This window comes from Dreissena polymorpha, chromosome 2, assembly GCF_020536995.1.
Source record: "Dreissena polymorpha isolate Duluth1 chromosome 2, UMN_Dpol_1.0, whole genome shotgun sequence".
Classification (NCBI taxonomy): Eukaryota; Metazoa; Mollusca; class Bivalvia; order Myida; family Dreissenidae; genus Dreissena; species Dreissena polymorpha.
The window spans coordinates 98,915,858-98,935,134 of NC_068356.1; the positions used below are offsets into that span (position 1 = coordinate 98,915,858).

General features: G+C 34.2%; 1 protein-coding gene and 2 long non-coding RNA genes across 4 annotated transcripts in view; 1 reads left to right on the plus strand and 2 right to left on the minus strand.

Annotated features, from left to right (window-relative positions):
- The window catches only part of LOC127869932 (uncharacterized), a 204,165-nt gene that overhangs the window by 74,488 nt on the left and 110,400 nt on the right, over nucleotides 1–19,277 (minus strand). The gene's annotated exons all lie outside the window — the stretch shown is intronic.
- Nucleotides 4,158–4,785, minus strand: LOC127868232 (uncharacterized). Its single transcript, XR_008043995.1, has 2 exons — nucleotides 4,545–4,785; nucleotides 4,158–4,382 (listed from the first exon to the last, which is right to left on the minus strand). It is a non-coding gene; the product is annotated as an uncharacterized LOC127868232 (long non-coding RNA).
- On the plus strand, nucleotides 16,487–18,393 carry LOC127868225 (uncharacterized). 2 transcript variants are annotated; one of them, XR_008043983.1, is made up of 4 exons: nucleotides 16,487–16,580; nucleotides 16,853–17,055; nucleotides 17,353–17,519; nucleotides 18,024–18,393. It is a non-coding gene; the product is annotated as an uncharacterized LOC127868225 (long non-coding RNA). The 2 variants fall into 2 exon arrangements; XR_008043984.1 differs by having other exon boundaries at nucleotides 17,353–17,515.

The following is a 19,277-nucleotide window of genomic DNA, read 5'->3' on the forward strand; positions in this document are numbered from 1 at the left end:
GTTCATAAATCTTGCAAGTATGAAAGCAATAGCTTTGATACTGTAGGAATAAAGTGGACCTAAACACAAAACTTAATCAAATTTTCAATTTTCTAAGTATAAAAAGGGCACATAATTCTGTCAAAATGCCAGTCAGAGTTACATTACTTTGCCTGCACAGTCCCCTTATGATAGTTAGTAAGTGTTGCAAGTATGAAAGCAATAGCTTTGATGCTTAAGGAATAAAATGAACCTAAACACAAAACTTAACCAAAATTGTCAATTTTCTAAGTATAAAAAGGGCACATAATTCTGTCAAAATGCATGCCAGAGTTATCTAACTTTGCCTGCCCAGTCCCCTTATGATAGTAAGTAAGTGTACCAAGTTTGAATGCAATAGCATTGATACTTACTGAGAAAAGTGGAACTAAACGCAAAACTTAACCAAAATTTTCAATTTTTTAAGTATAAAAAGGGCACATAATTCTGTCAAAATGCACGCCAGAGTTATCTAACTTTGCCTGCCCAGTCCCCTCATGATAGTAAGTAAGTGTACCAAGTTTGAATGCAATAGCATTGATACTTTCTGAGAAAAGTGGACCTAAACGCAAAACTTAACCGGACGCCGACGCCAACGCCAACGCCGACGCCGACGCCGACGCCAAGGTGATGACAATAGCTCATAATTTTTTTTCAAAAAATAGATGAGCTAAAAATGAAAGTAAATGAATTACCGTGGTTCTCAGTGATATTTTACAAATTGACTCAAAAATGGGTGTGGCGTGTAGAACGCATCAAGGTGCATCTTCATAGGTGGAAGCACTTTGATTTTAGAGCCTATTTTAAAGTTTTATATTAGAGGTCAAATTGACCTTAACCTTTGACCTTTGACTCAAAAATCGGTGTGGGGTGTATAACTCATCAAGATGCAACTACATTATGAAGATTCAAAGTTGTAGGTGGAAGCACTTTGATTTTTGAGCCCATGTTAACTTGTTAAGGTTTTAGCATGATGCGGACGGCGGACAAGCTGGGTATGACAATACCTCTGGTATTCTTATAAAATGGCTGAGGTTATAAAATCACATGCAAATTTACTTTCACTTTTGTAAAACAATTATTTGTAGTTGTTCATTTGTGTTTTGTTTTGTTTCACATTTTTTGCTTACAAAAGTAATCAAAACATATAAAAGAAGCGATGCCAAAACGTTAAAGACATCAGAGTTTAATAAAATTGCGTCAAACCTTATGTTATACAGTATAAAATGCAGTCATATACAAAATGCATGCACATCGTCGGAACATGTATAATTCTCAGCAGATTTGTTAAAATGAAACAGTTTAATGGTTATACATTAATAATTAATTACTATCATAATTAAATATGTTCTTTATAATATTAGTTGTTTAAACATATGAAGAAACCTATATTTGTAGCACAGAATCAGGTTTACCAATGACCAGTTTAGAACCACAGATAATACAGAAAACAGATTCCATGTACAATGTGAACCCCAGGGTAGAACACCAAAATACAAGATCCAAGGAGAGTACCAAATAAGAGAAGACTTCAACAGTCATTTGGTACAATTTAATGTGACATTTGTTTTGTGACCAGTTTTTATCGCTGGATTCAAATTTGAACAACTGTTGTAGAGAATCCCTATGAATTTACATCATTACGCATCAATTAATAAAACCTAAGTAAAAAGTCTTTTCAGAATATAACAAGTTATAAGTAGTTGTTTGGCTATTTAAATGTTTCAAAGCATGTGTGATCCCTAGAATGTGGCATATTCAGAATCATAATTGACTTGTTACATACATAAAAGAGTTAATCTTATCAGATTAGTGTGACTTAGCCACTTTAATACGTTTTAAGTTGACTCAGAACTATGCACTTTTTATGCATGTTAATCATCGTTTTAGTGAATGGGTTCAGAATATTATCGTTTAATAACTAATGATGTCAGGCTGATCGAATACAAAGTCACCAATAATCAATTCTCTTCTCGCAAAATCATAGCTTGGGGATTTAGGTTCATTTATCAGCAAAATCTTGCAAACTTGTAAGCAAGCACCAAATTTTCCATGAATGTACCTTAATATGTGCTCTTTCCAAAAAACCTGTAAACAACCAAAAATAATAACATGGCGGCCATCTTTTTCCAAAATGGCGGCTGCATAATTGTGTATACAATTTTTATTGAAAATCAAGGTATTTGCACTCAGAGACTAATGAAAACAAACATTTTTCAGGTTGCTTTGTTGTTAAGAATGTTAAAAAGATACAATTTATTCTTCTTTGACATTTAGATGTGAAATATTGTACATTTGTATCAAAATTGTCGCAATTTGCGCAATAATTGTGAACCACATATGTATGTATATATCACAATAAAGTTATAATATAAAGACAATACACACACATGTATGGCACACATAAACAGCTGTGTTAAAACATGTTGAATAAATAAATATATATAGCATTTAAAAAGAAAACTATTTTACACCTAGGGGTGCGCTTATTATGGATTTATTGGTATCAATTGTTGGACAGTACCTTCCAAAAAAATAAAAATAACACAATATAAACCACAATCATCACCTTTGTCATAAAGACTAGCTTGAACTTCAAGATTATTAAGGCCAAAAAAAAAAATAGTCTTGGTTCAGGGAACCCGACCGACCCTATTTTTTGCCCCCGACCCTAACGATTTTTTTGGTCCACGGAATAAAATCTGATGGCAAAAATGCTAAAATCTCGTAAAATTTCATTGAAAACAGCCACCATTTAAACCTGGATTGGGTTTCTATATTTTTCTATTTGTTTCAATGAAAGTGTTTGCAATCTGAACAGTGAACAAAAACCGGTCTGCACCTGTATACGAGACATCGCTTGACCATATTGTTATTGAAGTGCGCATGCTAGCTGGCCAATCAACATTGAGCTCGCTTACACATGAAATGACGTTGTTGAATGAAATGTAAAAATCGGTGGAGCTATGGAGTAATATTCGGTCATTCATGCGCAGACACTGTGCACTTTGAATACACAGTTAATATTGTCGTCTGCAAACAAAATAGCGGCCGGTCGCAAATGGCGTATTATTAAAGATTAAAAATGAAAAGAAGCGTGACAATAATTTAATTATTTCGAAGCTGTCTATTGATCTGAATTTAAAAGTGATTATTAAATAATAAGTTCTATGTCAATGATGTTACAACTTTCTGCCAATTTCCGATCGAAATGAAAAGATGATAATTAATTAATTTGTTTGTTTTACTCGCACACTATGCTAACTGACAGCAGCGTATTTTAATCAAATGAAAATGTGAAAAACATGCGCGGTTTAATTGTAATTAAAGTTTTGATTTTTTAACACATAAGAAGAGTCATTCATCTAGTCTACTATAAAAATGGAAGTAACCACTTTGTCTCTACAGTCGCTAACATGGCGTCTTTAACCTTAAAGCATCGTTGGACGAAAAAGAGTCATAACAAAAAAAATAAATTAAAACACAAAACACTAGAGCATTCCAAGAGTCATGAAGACTTGACAACAATTGGCTTCGCTTTGATAATGAATCAAAATCAATGTACTGTGAGGCCCTTAGCCTGTACAAACCAATAGCAACATTCAAATTTATGTCACTTCCTGTGCGATGCGCTCAAACCCATTGCCATTTTATCAAAAAATGTACCAGAAGAAAGACTTGTGCTATTCTGAGGTTACCCTCCTTTTGACAGCCACTATTCAGACTCTTGAGCACCTGTCGGAGACTAGGTCAGGTCCCATGATGAAAAAAATTCTGAAGGTCACACCCCAAACACCAGAGACTGATAAAGATGGCGTGTTCACTTTTGAATATGAAGGTCACACTATCACAGACAGACAAACAAAAAATGGTTGGCTCAAAGAAATTTTGGGCCAGCGCTAGCCCTGAAGAAGTGCATAAAGAGCTAGGAATATCGAATAATATACAACGACTAAATACCACATGTGCAATGTTAATCATTTGGTCAGTGTTTAAACAATCATGGGTGCAATAACTGACCCTTTTTCACCCTGAAATCAGTCGACTGGTAAAAAAAAAAAAAACAAGGGACAAAATTGACACAAAACCAGGTTTTCATTGTGAAAAAAAAATCTGTTAAAGGGAGAAAACTCAAACTGAACTTTTGAAATGACCAAAAAAAATTAACCCCCTTTGTAAGTTTTTTTTTTTTTTTTTTAAATCTATTTTTAGTCGTGGCGACCTTGACATTGGAGATATTGACGTGATTCTTTCGTGGGACACACCGTCCCATGATGGTGAACAAATGTGCCAAATGATTTTAAAATCTCACAATGAATGACATAGTTATGGCCAGGACAAGCTCATTTATGGCCATTTTTGACCTTTGAACTCAAAGTGTGACCTTGACCTTGGAGATATTGACGTAATTATTTCGCGCGACACACCGTCCAATGATGGTGAACAAATGTGCCAAATGATTTTAAAATCTGACGATGAACGACATAGTTATGGCTCAGACAAGCTCATTTATGGCCATTTTTGACCTTTGAACTCAAAGTGTGACCTTGACCTTGGAGATATCGACGTAATTATTTCGCGCGACACACCGTCCAATGATGGTGAACAAATGTGCCAAATGATTTTAAAATCTGACAATGAACGACATAGTTATGGCCCGGACAAGCTTATTCCGCCAGCCCGCCAGCCAGCCCGCCAGCCCGCCAGCCAGCCCGCCCGCATTCGCCAATCTAATAACCAGTTTTTTCCTTCGGAAAACCTGGTTTAAAAAAAACCTACCTACCCTCCTACATTTTTCTGGCCATGTTCCCTGAACCAAGACTATTATTTTTTTGGCCTAATAATAGTTAATTGTATATCTAGAGGTGCAACATCATTACTTGAAGACTTATATTTATTGACTCAACAGTCTATTATGTAAAGTTGGAATACAACATTAATTCTAGAATGGACTGTTTCAGCTTCATTTGCTTGGTTTTGACCATGCAAATGTCAGTGGTCATAAAAACAAAGATTAAAGGCATAAATGATATAGTTATCAATTAAAAATAGATGGACCTTTGCTCATGAACTGCATGGGCAAACCCCCTTTGCTCATACACCGCATTGGCTAACCCCCCTTTCCTCATGCATCGCATGGGCGAATCCCCTTTGCTCATGCACAGAATGGGCAAACCCCCTTTGCTCATACACATGCGGTGCATGAGCAATGGGAGTTTGCCCATGCGGTGTATGAGCAAAGGGAGCTTGCCCATACCGTGCTGAAACAGTCCATTTTATAATTAATGTTGTATTCCAACTTTATATAATAGACTGTTACTCTAAGTTATGTGTGATTTATCTTGTTTACTGACTTTTAATTGAGTTTGAAATACTAGCAGTGTTATTCAGAACTTCTCTCCTTATAATGTTTATGAACTTTCTTTATTCACATATATTGATTAAGGAGCGTTAGGTGTTTTACTATGGTATGATTAAACGTATGCTCTTATTAAGACATTTACTGGCACTTTATTGTAATTGGTACTGTTTACATACGCCCTACAATCAATTCAGAGTATGAAAACTCATAGTCCGAAGATTGCTTTATATTGAATATGTAACTTGGCTGATAAAATGGCAATCTATATTGCAACTATCATAGTTATGAGATAAATAAATGATGTAAACACTCGTCAATAGACTTTATCAAGATAAATTTGGATAAAACCCCAAACATGTGTTGTTGACGTCCTAGCATTTAACCTGTATATGCATATCAGGTGATTTTACAACATGCGATCATTCATGTGATGAGGTGACCTAAACATAAGATAATTCAAATATTATCTATGTTTAAGATATTTCATTTATAGAACGAGGGATGATCAAATCAAGGTGTCCTTTTCTATAACATGTGATATTCAGATAAAGGTTGCACGCTATTAGCCAAGTCAGCATTAAATGTTTTGCATGGAGATTCAATCGTTTCATTGATTTGCAGTATACAAATGACACGCTGACCCCAAAATATAAAACCTAGTGAAAAACTTCATAATAACGTTACGACTCAATTTTCATGAACTCGCTGTAAGGATTGTTACATAACTTTTCAGACAAAGTCTAGTATCGTTCTATTTGCGAAAACAAAACCATATTTTTCAAAACTAAGCATATTTTAATTAATAGATGTAAACAAGAGTTTATTTAAATTTATTTACCTTGGATTAAATGTCCTCAAATGTGTCACTCGCATCTTGTTAGTGATAGGTTACACGCATGATTCAATCAACACTGGATAATTCTAGGTAGCAATTAGCTGCTGATAATATCAGCTTGATATACAGAAAACATACCTATAATAGTAGATTTGTGTATTTCAATACATTTAAATAAACATGTGTTTTAATGTTTAGTTGTGTCTTAATAGACTGAAAGGAGGTATGATTCTTGAACTTCCGTAAAAATACTCTACATCAATATAATATGTTTGTGATTTTGTAATATCTTCAATACCGTTTATGTAGTTGTTCACAAACAAATGGAAATAATAACTACAAATGAAAAAGTATACATACTGAGGTACCAGTAAACCTATTGTAAACACTTGTAATTTAAAATAATTGAAGAGGTGTGATCACAAAGAAGTCACAGGGGGCCAAAGTACGTTGACTCTGGAAAAGTGACATGCATAACTTAGTGACAAATCTTTAAAAACAGACATAATAATACACACACTTAGTATTGCTAGTGGGACTATTCAACACAAAATATGTAAAACGAGAGCGCTGATGGCGTTGAAAGCATAGTTGCAAGATACAGGGAAGTTGCTGCTGAAGTAAATGTTTAGGTCAAAATATACTTAATAGTTTCCTTATATGTTTTACTGTTAAAGCGACAAATTTAAGCGAAAATAAATACAACATTTTGCACATAGAGGCCCCATAACCATACCTTTTCATGACGGGCACTCTAAGCTGAATAGATTTAAGCAATAAAAAAGATATGTCATGTTCAAACCGAAATTCGACTCAAATCAAAATCGACTGTTTTTGCACCTTCTTTTTTCGGCCGTTTTCTATTGGATTGTAACCTTTTGCAGTACCATTTTTTACCTTAATCTCTAACTTTATCCTATTTCAGGTATTTAATAGTGAACACTTATGCTTACCCTATCAATATCTCCAAACCATAAAACCACAACAACAGTCTAAAGTGATGAACATGCCTTCGAGGAAAATATGATGATTTGTTTAGACAGGGACCTATACAGTATAGGTCCCTGGTATAGAGAGTACAGACCTTCATGACCGACGATTATTCATGACTACCAAAATGTTCTTTTTTTAGAAACGGGAATTCCAAATCGTGACGAATGTGAATGGTTACAAAATGACATAACTATGAAAATAAATAGGTAGAATTACAGTATTTCACGCATACCATTATGCAACCATCAGTTTTCTTTTCCTACTTGATACATTTACGGCATTTCATTTAATATTTTACAGACACAACACTCGTCCAGAATTTGCGCGAATCCATTAAATTTGATGCCACATTAAAACCGTTAGCTCTACTGGTAACGTAAATTTCTGGCTCAAAGTAAATCATTTTAATTTCAATTAACACATCTCTGTTACACTACGCGATCCGTGATTTTTGCATACATCTCGCATCACTGCGACGTGATTAATAGCGGTGATTTTGAGCGACAAGAACATTTGGGTTATGTCTCGGCGATTCCACGGTGACCAACGCGTGATGTATCTCGCTGTTAGGCAATCAGGGCGAATTACCGCAAACCGCCGTGATTCACCCTTTTTACGTGATTTGCGTTGACGGTCACACCTACATGTAACATATACACTCACATTTTACATTGCAATAATAAACCTTGTATTGTTGTTGTATACAATGGGTGTATAAGCTAGAAAACTCCTTCATTGCTTTATCCATCCGTTTAACCGATTTTAATCGCTTAGAGGTTAAACGACCTTCAACAGTTAATTGGTGTTAATCTGTTGTGTAATGTCAATAAAGGTGTGAAAAACTCCAGAGTCAGTGTTTATTACATGTATTCCCTATCAGAGCAGTACGTGTAAGAAAAATAAATAAAATAATCCAGACGAATTATTTATATGCTAACGCAGTAACTGTTAACATGTATTCACTTTTATTTTTCCCCGGGCAGCACGTTTCTTACATGACTGCCTATGAAGCAATAAAACATTTTTTGTGCATGATCGTATTGCATTCAATCTAAATTTAAATTCGCTCGTCCAATGAAAGCTGTGTCCCATAATGAACTGTACTCTTTACACTTCTGCAAAATGACGTAGGCATATGGTTGTGTTTATGAAATTCTTGAACATATTTATTGTCATAAATGTTTAAGATTATTTTTTTAGTATATAATGTTGTAATTATATTGGATTATCGGATAAATGTGAACATTTGAAAAGCGGTACGATTAGGTTTATATTCATGCATTGGAGAATCACTGATGTCACTGAATTATCCACTGCGATCGCGGCGAATCACCACAAAATTATCTTGCATTCGCACAATGGCGGAGCGACAAATCACGTGAAATCTCTGTGATTTTTCACTCAAAATCAAACTGTCCAACGTGACTCCTCGAATTTGGCAAAAATCACGGGTCGCATAGTGTACTTTCAAACTCTACTTCATAAAATCCATAGACAGGCAGGTCAGAATCCATGTCATAAATCAGAAAACATTCATCGTACTCCGCTATTTTTTTTACACATTTACAAAGAACGAAAGTGCTTTATGCCCCACTTCCTGTTGAGAATATTTTAATTTCTATTTATAATTAACCAATGAAATTCTACATATCCTTAAACCAAGGCCTAATGAATTTGACCTCTCCCAGTAAACAAAGGAAATAGAAAGGAGGTGTGAGATCACTATCAACCAAAACAGAATTGTTTTACAAACGAAATTTGTTTTAGTTTCTTAGAAGGTTTTTTCACGTAAAACGGTCTTAGAAAAATTCACTAAAAACGTTGTCAGCAATATTCTTTGAAGAAAACGTTAGAAAAACGTATCTAAATAAAAAAATGTTAGAATTACCATATACTATATTAAATAGATATTTCGTCTGATTTTTGATCAGGTAAGGCTTCATAATGGTCAACCGTTCCATGTCGGTTTTCGAAATGTAGCTCTAACATAAGCATAGTTGCGACTAACCGCAACTAGCTAAAAACCGTTTTTTATTTCTTATACTTTTCATACTGAGGATACACTGATATTCACCATCGGACACGCTACGTACTGATATAATTGTAACAGTCTGACATGCTACGTACTGGTACTTGACATGCCACGTACTGGTACCATGTCACAGTCTCACTTGCTTCTAAGGTATACTGGTATAATTTTAACAGTGTGACATGCTACATTCTGGTAACTAGTGCTGCAACAATACGCCAAAAACCGTATCGCAATATATTGTCAGTTCAAAAACCCGTATTGCAATATATCGCAATATATTGCTAACTTGTACCAAAATTATAACTTGCCAATTACCCGATAATCCCATAAATTCCAATTTTAAAGCAAATTCTGGTAAATATTTACTATAAATGTGCTCAAGAATAATAAGAAACACAAACATTCGCAAATTTTCTTAAGTATCAAATACATTTTTGCAATTGTTACTATTTAAAGATGTGATGAAATAACGTCCAACCGGGGCGTTTTTCCCACTGAACACGCGTAATTCAGCTGACGTGATGTTCCCGTTTTTATACAACACAAAATACACCCTTACTTTCCATGCGACGTTCTACATGTCTGTATAATTTTCGCGCGGTTTTTATTGAGACAAAGGATAAAGCACTTTTTATTTGACGCTATAATTTTTTATTGTCGCGTTAGCATTCAAATTTGGAAGCGTGTTTCCGAAATTCGGATTACAAATAATGCTCAAATCAGAATCAAACGAAACATTTACAGCTGTGCGCAATTAATTCAACGATAATCTGTTCAAAAGCATCGAATGAATGCTCCCATGTAACAACGCTACTCCGTATAATACACTTTTTAGAATGCTTTTTTTACGTAAAAAATAATTTACACTGCTTTATTTTGTTTACCTTTTTATCATTATTTCGGATGGCTTTTCTGGACGAAATGTGAATGAATTTTTGTAAAATATTCGTACCGGTGTGATGAAAATCATATCGCAATACAATATGCGGATTGCGTATTGCGATATATACCGATATACCGGTATATTGTTGCAGCCCTACTGGTAACAGTGTCACAGTCTGGCATGCCACATACTGGTACCATTATCACAGTCACAGATGCTAAGCACTGGTACCATTGTCACAGTCTCAAATGCTACCTACTAGTACTATTGTCACAGTCTCAAAATAACAATGCAACTGCAACTTTTAACTAGTTTTCTTATGCAGTGTTATACAGTACAGGCAAACGCCACTCGTCGCGGTGTTCATTTTACGGTGTTCGCTTACCAAACGACCCCCGCGATGGGTGTTCAGATCAAATATTCGCAGGGGCCATTTTCCATAAGGTGGACACCGTGAATCACCGCGGACCCATAATATCTACCGCGATGTTCATCGTGTTTGCTAGAAATAAAATAATTGAACATAAACGTAGGTCGGTACCAATTTGCAGAAAGAATCTACCGTGTGTTTGAATGTTATAGGTGTCATTTGGTGTCTAAAAAATTAACAACGATTACGAACAATCACAATCGATTACCGCATACATGCAAAAATCCCGTCTCTGTCCATTACCCGATAATCCCAAGATTTCCGATTTCATGCAAATTCTGGTAAATGTTGACGATAAAAGTGTGATAGAAATGCAAAAATCACAAACGTTCGCCATATCTCTAAAGTATCAAATGAATTTTGGCATATATTATGTTTCTATTTAAAGATTTGATGAAATAAGCGCCCAATCAGAACAGGTGTATTCCAACATTCGTAAATCACCTGACGCCTAGTGCACGCGTTGTGTAGAGTTCATGTTCTGTTAAAAATTGTAGCCACAAATAAATACATGTATATATGCCCATGATATTTTCATTTTATTTGTTCTGAACCATAAAAAGCGCGCAAAAATTGGCGTGGGTGAATTTATTTTTTACACAAAATCTTCATAGCGCAGACAACATTGGGATCTTTTCATTTCGATTTAAAGTTTTGTAGTGAATTTCTTCTCAAGTACCGGGGTAGTTCGCGAATGATTTGGAATTGACATTTCATCTGAATAAAATAAAAATCAAACACGCTGTAACACGCCATATTTAGATTTCATGCAACATGAACAAGTCATTTTCTGGAAATCGGGAGAAATGAAACCCAATTTTGTGAAAACAAAAAGGGCAATTGCATTGATTAACACCATAAAAGTTAATCGTATTGATCATCTAAACGCTTAGTTTTAGTTTCCGACTTAACGTACTGCCTGAGTTTAAGTATGCATAAATGTGCACATAATATCTACATGTACATGAAGAATATGATTTTATTTTGTACATGTACATGTACATTTAAACGCGTCAATGACCCACGCAGACAGGTGTTAACGGTGGCTGCGCAGCATCGGGGTGATCACGGGTGTTCCTGTTAACGATAGTGTGCAATTGCGGCGATTTGGGGTGTTCACGGAACACCGCGGTCAGTAGCTCCGCCCCCGCTAAATGTCACCCATCGGGAATATTGAACACCGCGGACACGCGTTTTTGTCAAAGTACACGTTGCCTGTACTGTAGGTTAAACCTAAGTAAATATAATATTGACAACTTTACAACATTTAATTGTCAATTTTAAAGTATTTGGGAGCAAACAATTCAAATACACAAATTTTCCCATTTCTGGTTTTTTCTCGCACAATTTTCCAAATTGGACTGGTACCAGTTCTTTTCCCAATGGGATACAAAAATCAAAGCATTGTCTCAGTCTGTATGTACTGGTACAATGGTCACAGTCTGACATGCTAGGTACTGGTACCATTTCATTATAATGTTTGTATTCATTTTCAGGGCAAAACAGTTTTTCATGATGTAAGTTCAAATACTTCTTCAGAATGTGAATCAAACAGAAGAAAGGGAGAACAAACAAATGTTTCTCTAATACAAGTGTATAATACACATATTATAATACGTTAAAACAAAGTAAGCATACTAGTATGACACATGAGGAATTTGAGTTGAAGCCTATGTTACTATTTTGTATTCCAGACTATTGGTATATTTAATATTCTAGTCTGATCGGATATAGATTAATCCAACCTCATGGCATATTCACATCATTCAGGGATTGGTTACAATTTTTACCATTGGAAATGTATAGTGAGATATATAAGCAACGCAAGTCCAAGGGAGACCACTCAAAATTAAAACATTTTACCAAGCTTTTACCGCTGGAAGTGAGATATACGAGTACAGCCATTCCAAGGGAGATCACTCAAAATAATAAATGTACAAAACATCTCTGTTTGTCCAGGAATTATAAGTTAAATTGAGATTTTCCATTCACTTCATGGAATTTATGGAGTTCTTAATATCCTTATAAAACTGAAATGCATACGGCATATCATATACTTTTAGACATGAACTAAAGACATGAACATATCATAAACATGCTTTAATGTTGGTGGTAAATTTATGAAAATAATTTAACAGAGTAAATCAGGTGATAAATATCACTCTTGATAATTATTTGATAATTGCTGAGAACAATTTGTAATTTATAAATTACAATGTTAAACACAAATTTACAGCACACAGTATAAAATATGGATTTCTTCTTAATTGGGTTAGAACTGAAAACCCTTGTCCAGTTTATTTAACTTCTTTTATGTGGTTACAAGGAAGATGTGAAAAAAAAAATGGTACTTAAAATGACAGGCAACACACATTTGACAGCAGACAATGACTGAACAAAATAGCATATATCTAAGAACTTTCACTTCAGTTTGATTGGGCTGCATGCCACTGAGGCTGTGACTGGTATTGATATCAATGTAATCTTACCTGACTTTGCGACCTTGCGGCTTGTAATTCTTGACTTAACAACTATTCCAGGCACTGTTACTTCCACTTTATCAGAAGGTTGGTCAGTATAGGGTCAAGTGTTTGGATTGAGTTACAGTTCCACTGCTCATTAAACAACTGTTTCAACCACAATCACTTTTATCACAACAAGAGGGAGGTAAGTACATGTCCAGTGTCTAGCTAGAATTATACTTATGTAGCTTACTAGACAACTATTCCAACCACAGTCACTTCCACCTTGACAGTTTTGATGTCAGTACATGTCCAGTGTCTGACTCGAGTTTTCTGCTGCTTACTAGATAACTATCCCAACCACTGCCACTTCCACCCAAACAGGAGGGGGCCAGTATAGTGTCAAGTGTTTGGCTTGAGTAACAGTTCTGATGGTCACTATATAACTGTTCCAACAACAGTCTCGTCCGCATAGACAGGATGGAGTTCCGTGAATGTACAGCGACTGGCTCAAGTTCTATTTCTCTTGCCTGAAATGAGTAAGCTCCTTGGTTGCAGGGTTTTTTTTGGCCCGATTTTATAGCCGAAATTCGGCTATGTTCCCAATCCCAAAAAGTATACTTTTTTCCCAAAATGTGGCAAAAAATTCCCAATTTCCAAAAAAAAAAAAAAAAAAAAAAATTTTTTTTTTTTTTTTTTTTTAGAAAGAAGTCTTATGCGTATTTTATCTCAATTTCAATTCAATTTCATCTAACAAAGTATTATAAGATTTTGTTCTTTTAATTTGAATGATTATAAAGAGTTATATCAAATTTAGTATTTCCCTAATCAGTGGACTTTTCATGTGGAAAAAAAGGCTAATGAATTTATTTTCCCAATTTCATGAAAATGCCGATAAAATTCCCAATTCCAAAGCCATGGGCTATCTTCCCAAAAAGTGGAAAAAAAACCCTGGGTTGCCAATGTGCCCTCTGTACATCAACTGTGTATTTGAAACAGAAAAAAATAATTAGCTCATTAATTATTTCCCAAAAAGGTAAACACAACTCTGTGAATACATACTAATAATGCGTTAAAACTTCTTCAGCCACAAAACAACCTATCAGATTCTCAAATCAAGTGTGAAAAAAATCTAATTGAAATCAACTTACCAACATTGCTACCCAATTGCTACCCAATATAATTTCACTGTTTTATTAAAGTTTAATTATAATTTAGTATAAAACTGAACTCAAATAAAAATGATCTCAATAAAATGTGTTGCTATGTCTGCTTGACAAGGGAAATCATGGATACAGGATGTAGAAGTCTCAATCACAAGTGTAAAATTGTGTTTTATTAGAATGCAAAAAATGAAGCTCAATGAAAATATTTGTGTTTTGTGTGTTCCTTGGCTATTCAAGAGCTCTTTAAATATTACATTTATCAGCTACTGAGGTGTTTTCATGGCTCTATTGATAGTGAAACAAAATACACCAATTAAATTGATGAGATGTCATCATGGGCATTCTGGTTCTTAATATAAACAAAATCATTCTCTACTTGCTTGGGTGACGTAATATTGTAGTGAAAATAAAGTCACTTCCAACAGCCTTGCTGTTGGGCTAGCTGTTTAGCGACGTGGTTTAATTGTCTGACTACCACTCTGGAGGTTGTGGGTTCTATCCCCGGCTCGAGCTCAGTATTTTCACATTAGTATATTATTATTTCACACATATAATTCACTACTTGCTTGGGGGACAAAGTATATCATTATGTCACACCAAAAGAGTTCTCTGTTGCAATAGGCATTAGGACATCTGAACTTAAAAATTCTATTCACTGAACATATTTTTTATATAATTGTAACAGTGTTGTTGTTTTTTTGTCATTCACATTCGGGTCCGGTACCCTTGCAAAAAGTTAACCCACTTTCATACCAAAACACACTTAAACCAACATAAAACTGTGTTTTTTCTAAGTTTTTCTGAGTGGAAGTTGGTTTTTGCTAATAAAAGCGAGTTTTATGTGAGCTAAACTGTGCTTAACTGAGTTTAAAGTTGGTTTTTTAAAGTAGATGTGTGTTAAAGCGAGTTTTTTTGCTGTAAGAAGTTGGTTTTTTATGTGTCAAAAGTGAGTCTTTTTATTTATGAGTTGGTTTATGTGTGTTTAAGTGTGTTTTTTTGTTTCATAAGCGAGTCTTTTACAACAGAAGTGGGTCTTTTTATAAACAGAAGTGGGTTAAAGCGAGTTTAAGTTGGTCTTTTTATAAATAATTTGAAAGCCGCAACAAGGCTAAAAGACTCACTTTAACACACTTATCAATAAGTTGGTCTTTTGTTTATTAACATAACTCAACAATAAAACAATAATTCTTCAACTAGGTCTTTGTTTCATGTTTATAGTCATATATTATCAAGGTGAATTGTAAAGGGGCTTTTTTACAGCTTGTTTGCCATTGCACCTTTTGTACATTTATGGGCTCCCCATAATTTAAAGGAAACATTGGATAAAAATTGCTCTTTCAGAACATCACAGGTTCACAGATACTATAAAATTTTTAAAATGTTCAAACTTAGTTTTATACCTGAATATGAAATTGTTTGTCTTTCACTTTGAATCAATACATAAATATTAAATATATTATAAGAACAATCACACATCTATAAAAATGTGAATACTTCCATTTAATTCATGTTCTTTGGAGAATTCAATAGACTTACAGTGTGTTTTTTTTTATTCATTTTTTGAGGGGGAGAGTGACACTGTTTCTATAATAAATAAAACTAGTTTCAGTGTGAAAGTGTTGATTAATATATGGAAACTTATGTGGGCTTGCCAGCATCAATTATATCTCCTCAACATAAAAACAATAACTATTTTAACTTTCTTATACTGATATTTAACCCCAATACAATTAATGTCTACCACATTGACCTTTAACATACAATTTAAAAGGCAATAAAAATAAATAATATTTATACTATTAATATTATTTGCTAACACCATTCAGCATGTTTTTTTAAATATTCACAATTAAATATAATATGCTAAGGGTGCTGTGTATTATTCAATAAATACATATATGTTGGTGTTGAAATCAGTAGATATTTCTCAGATTTAGTAATTGGCTGACACACATAAGAGATTAGCCCTCCCCCCCCCCCCCCCCAATTAAATCATAAACATTAATTCTTATCACAGTATCAGTGCTCCATCTATAGGCCTAACAAAGGGGTGTTGATAGACTTTTGATTGGCTGAGCCACCATCTATTTGAAAACAAGCGACTTTGATTGGCTGGAGACAGGAAGTTATGTTTTGAAAACAAAGGGGTTTTTCATCAACTGACTTTGAGCTTTAAGGTATAATTGAGTAACATTAAGACTTATAATTCTAGTTTAAAATGTCTTGAATAACTTTCAGCATGAAGTATTGTGTGGTGAAAACAATGTGTATGTACTACAATGTGTAAATCAACAATAAGTATGTTGCAAAGGAGATTCAAAGTGGATGGTTAAAGTGATATGGTCTCAGAATTCATCAACTGCCTGTTATCTTGGAATACTGAAGAACAGTTGTTTTAGGTTTGTATTTTCATTTTTACATCACTTTTTTATTTAGTTTTATATTGAATTAATTATGATCATTATCATATTTATGTATTGTCACTGGGAAATGTAAATGGATAAGTATAAATGTAATGCAATTATAAGGAAAAACAACACCATTTGAATAATTATGGCTGTATTTTATGATTATTGTCATCTTAAATGTTATTTATACCTATTTCTGGTCATAAATGAACAGATTTCTTTCCCACATATTCAATGAAAACTTTTATATTTTAAATTTGAAGGTTAAACTCCCAAGGTGAAATTTACATTGATTGGAAGATTCTTTGGATAGAATATTCCTGCCAAAAGACAGCAGAAGGGGGACTAACTGATGTATGGATTTTGACACCAGATTTTACCCTGCACGAGCAGGCCAACTTGAGTAGATCAGGAGTGGGAAAACCGAGCCCTGTCCTTGACCAAGGAAAGTTGGATTTGTTGAGAGGTAAAACTATACAGGTTTTAGCATTTGAAAGGCGTCACACTTCCGACCAGTCCACACAGCCAAATGAGACCACATATCTTGGTACATTTTCAAACAGTATTTTCTACCACACGTAATTTCTTTTAATTATTTATGACAAGCGTTAAGTCACATGTGATCACAGGATTTAAATTGCAAAAATAAACAAACAAAAACAACAAGCAAACAAACTTGTTTTGATTTAAATTAATAATATTTATAGTAACAAGATATACCATAACAGCAATATTATCACTTACATTATAAAATATCTTTCAGGACCTGATCTCAAATGAGATCATGCACAAGACGCACCTCGCAAAGGCCATGACAGTATAGTTTTCAGACCTGATCAGCTGGTGACTGCTCTATGAAGTGCTGTTCAACCTCCCCTAAGGGGGAGATTCGAGAGGGTCTCCTGATTGCTGAACACTACGCCATGGTTGGTATGATTCTTTTTTATAGGGAAAAAGGGGATTTAAATATATAGGTGTTCTACTGCCTCCATATTCATTTTGAAACAAACATAATGCAATTGATTCAAATTTGACTCCAGCACATAATCTGTCTTGCGTTAATTTAATACTACTGCTAAAATTTAAGAGTTACTAAAAATTGTGTTTGTGTATAAAAGTTTTGAGAATTTAACACATAGGCAGACAAAAATAACCTCAGTATAAAGTTAACGATCAAGCTCTCATTTTGAACGATATAAAAAATTCAAGCAACAGTAATTTGCCTCCTTGTTTCAAAAACCTCTTTTGAAATCCTTCTAATGTAGATGATGTTAAAATGGGATATCTGAACTGATGATATTGATGTAAAAGTTTATTCCACCAAAATCAAGTCATTCAGATCAGACTTGATTTGGGTGGAATAAACTTTTATATGTTTTTTGAATACTGTAATGTACAGTAAAATCCTGCATTGATTGTTCATATACATTTCAGTTGTCATCTCCAAAAAGTTTGCCCTGCCCATATCAACAGTGGAAGAGAACATGAGATGGGCCTTGAGGAGGCTTCGTGTCATGTACTGCGGGGAGAATATATAAACTGTGTAGTGCTGAGCAATATGTTCCTTTGTTCATAGGTGTAAATATGTGTAAAGGGCTATTCCAGGAAAAGATAGGATGAAGGATTCCTTAATGTTGTCATTTTATAAATCCGGTACCACCAACACAGTTAAAAACAATTATTATTAATTTTATCCTCTGTATCACCCCTCACTAACTGAAACTGTATATAATCATGGTTCATACCCTTCCTCCCATTTTTACCTGTGGTAGCCCAAAGGGGAGAATGTTATTTATTTTAACTTATTATGTTAAATGTGCTCGCATATTGTGATAATGTATCTTGGGTAGATGTTTTCCTGGTTTTGTTAAAAATGCACTGTAAAAATGTTCACATTATTTGTTTTTTTTAATATAAACATTGTTTTTTGCAAATTGTGTGTGTCTTTTATTTATAATCACATGGGGCTTGTAATGATCTGTTGTGATTGTATCTCAAATAACCTTTTTACCATTAAGGTGTAAATATTTTTTTTTACAAAGGTTACAGGTCAAACAAGCAAAATTTTATGATCCCTTAAGCGAACAAAAGACTCACAAAAACCAACTTAAACACACTATTGTAGACAGAAGTGTGTTTAAGTTGTTTTTTTGTGAGTTTTGGTATGTTGGTTTTTTGTGAGTTTTGGTATGTTGGTTTTTTGTGGGTTTTGGTATGTTGGTTTTTTGTGAGTTTTGGTATGTTGGTTTTTGTGAGTTTTTTCTGTGTTTAACTCAGTTTTAACCAAGTTGGTAAAAACCCCACTTTAAACACAGAAAAAACCAACATACCAAAACTCACAAAAAACCAACATACCGAAACTCACAAAAAACCAACATACCAAAACTCACAAAAAACCAACTTACCAAAGCCCACATTTATGTAACAAGTGAGTTTTTTCTGTGTTTAACTCAGTTTTAACCAAGTTGGTAAAAATACCCACTTTAAACACAGAAAAAACCAACTTACCAAAACTCGCAAAAAACCAACATACCGAAACTCACAAAAAACCAACTTACCAAAACTCACAAAAAACCAACTTACCAAAGCCCACATTTATGTAACAAGTGAGTTTTTTCTGTGTTTAACTCAGTTTTAACCAAGTTGGTAAAAATACCCACTTTAAACACAGAAAAAACCAACTAACCA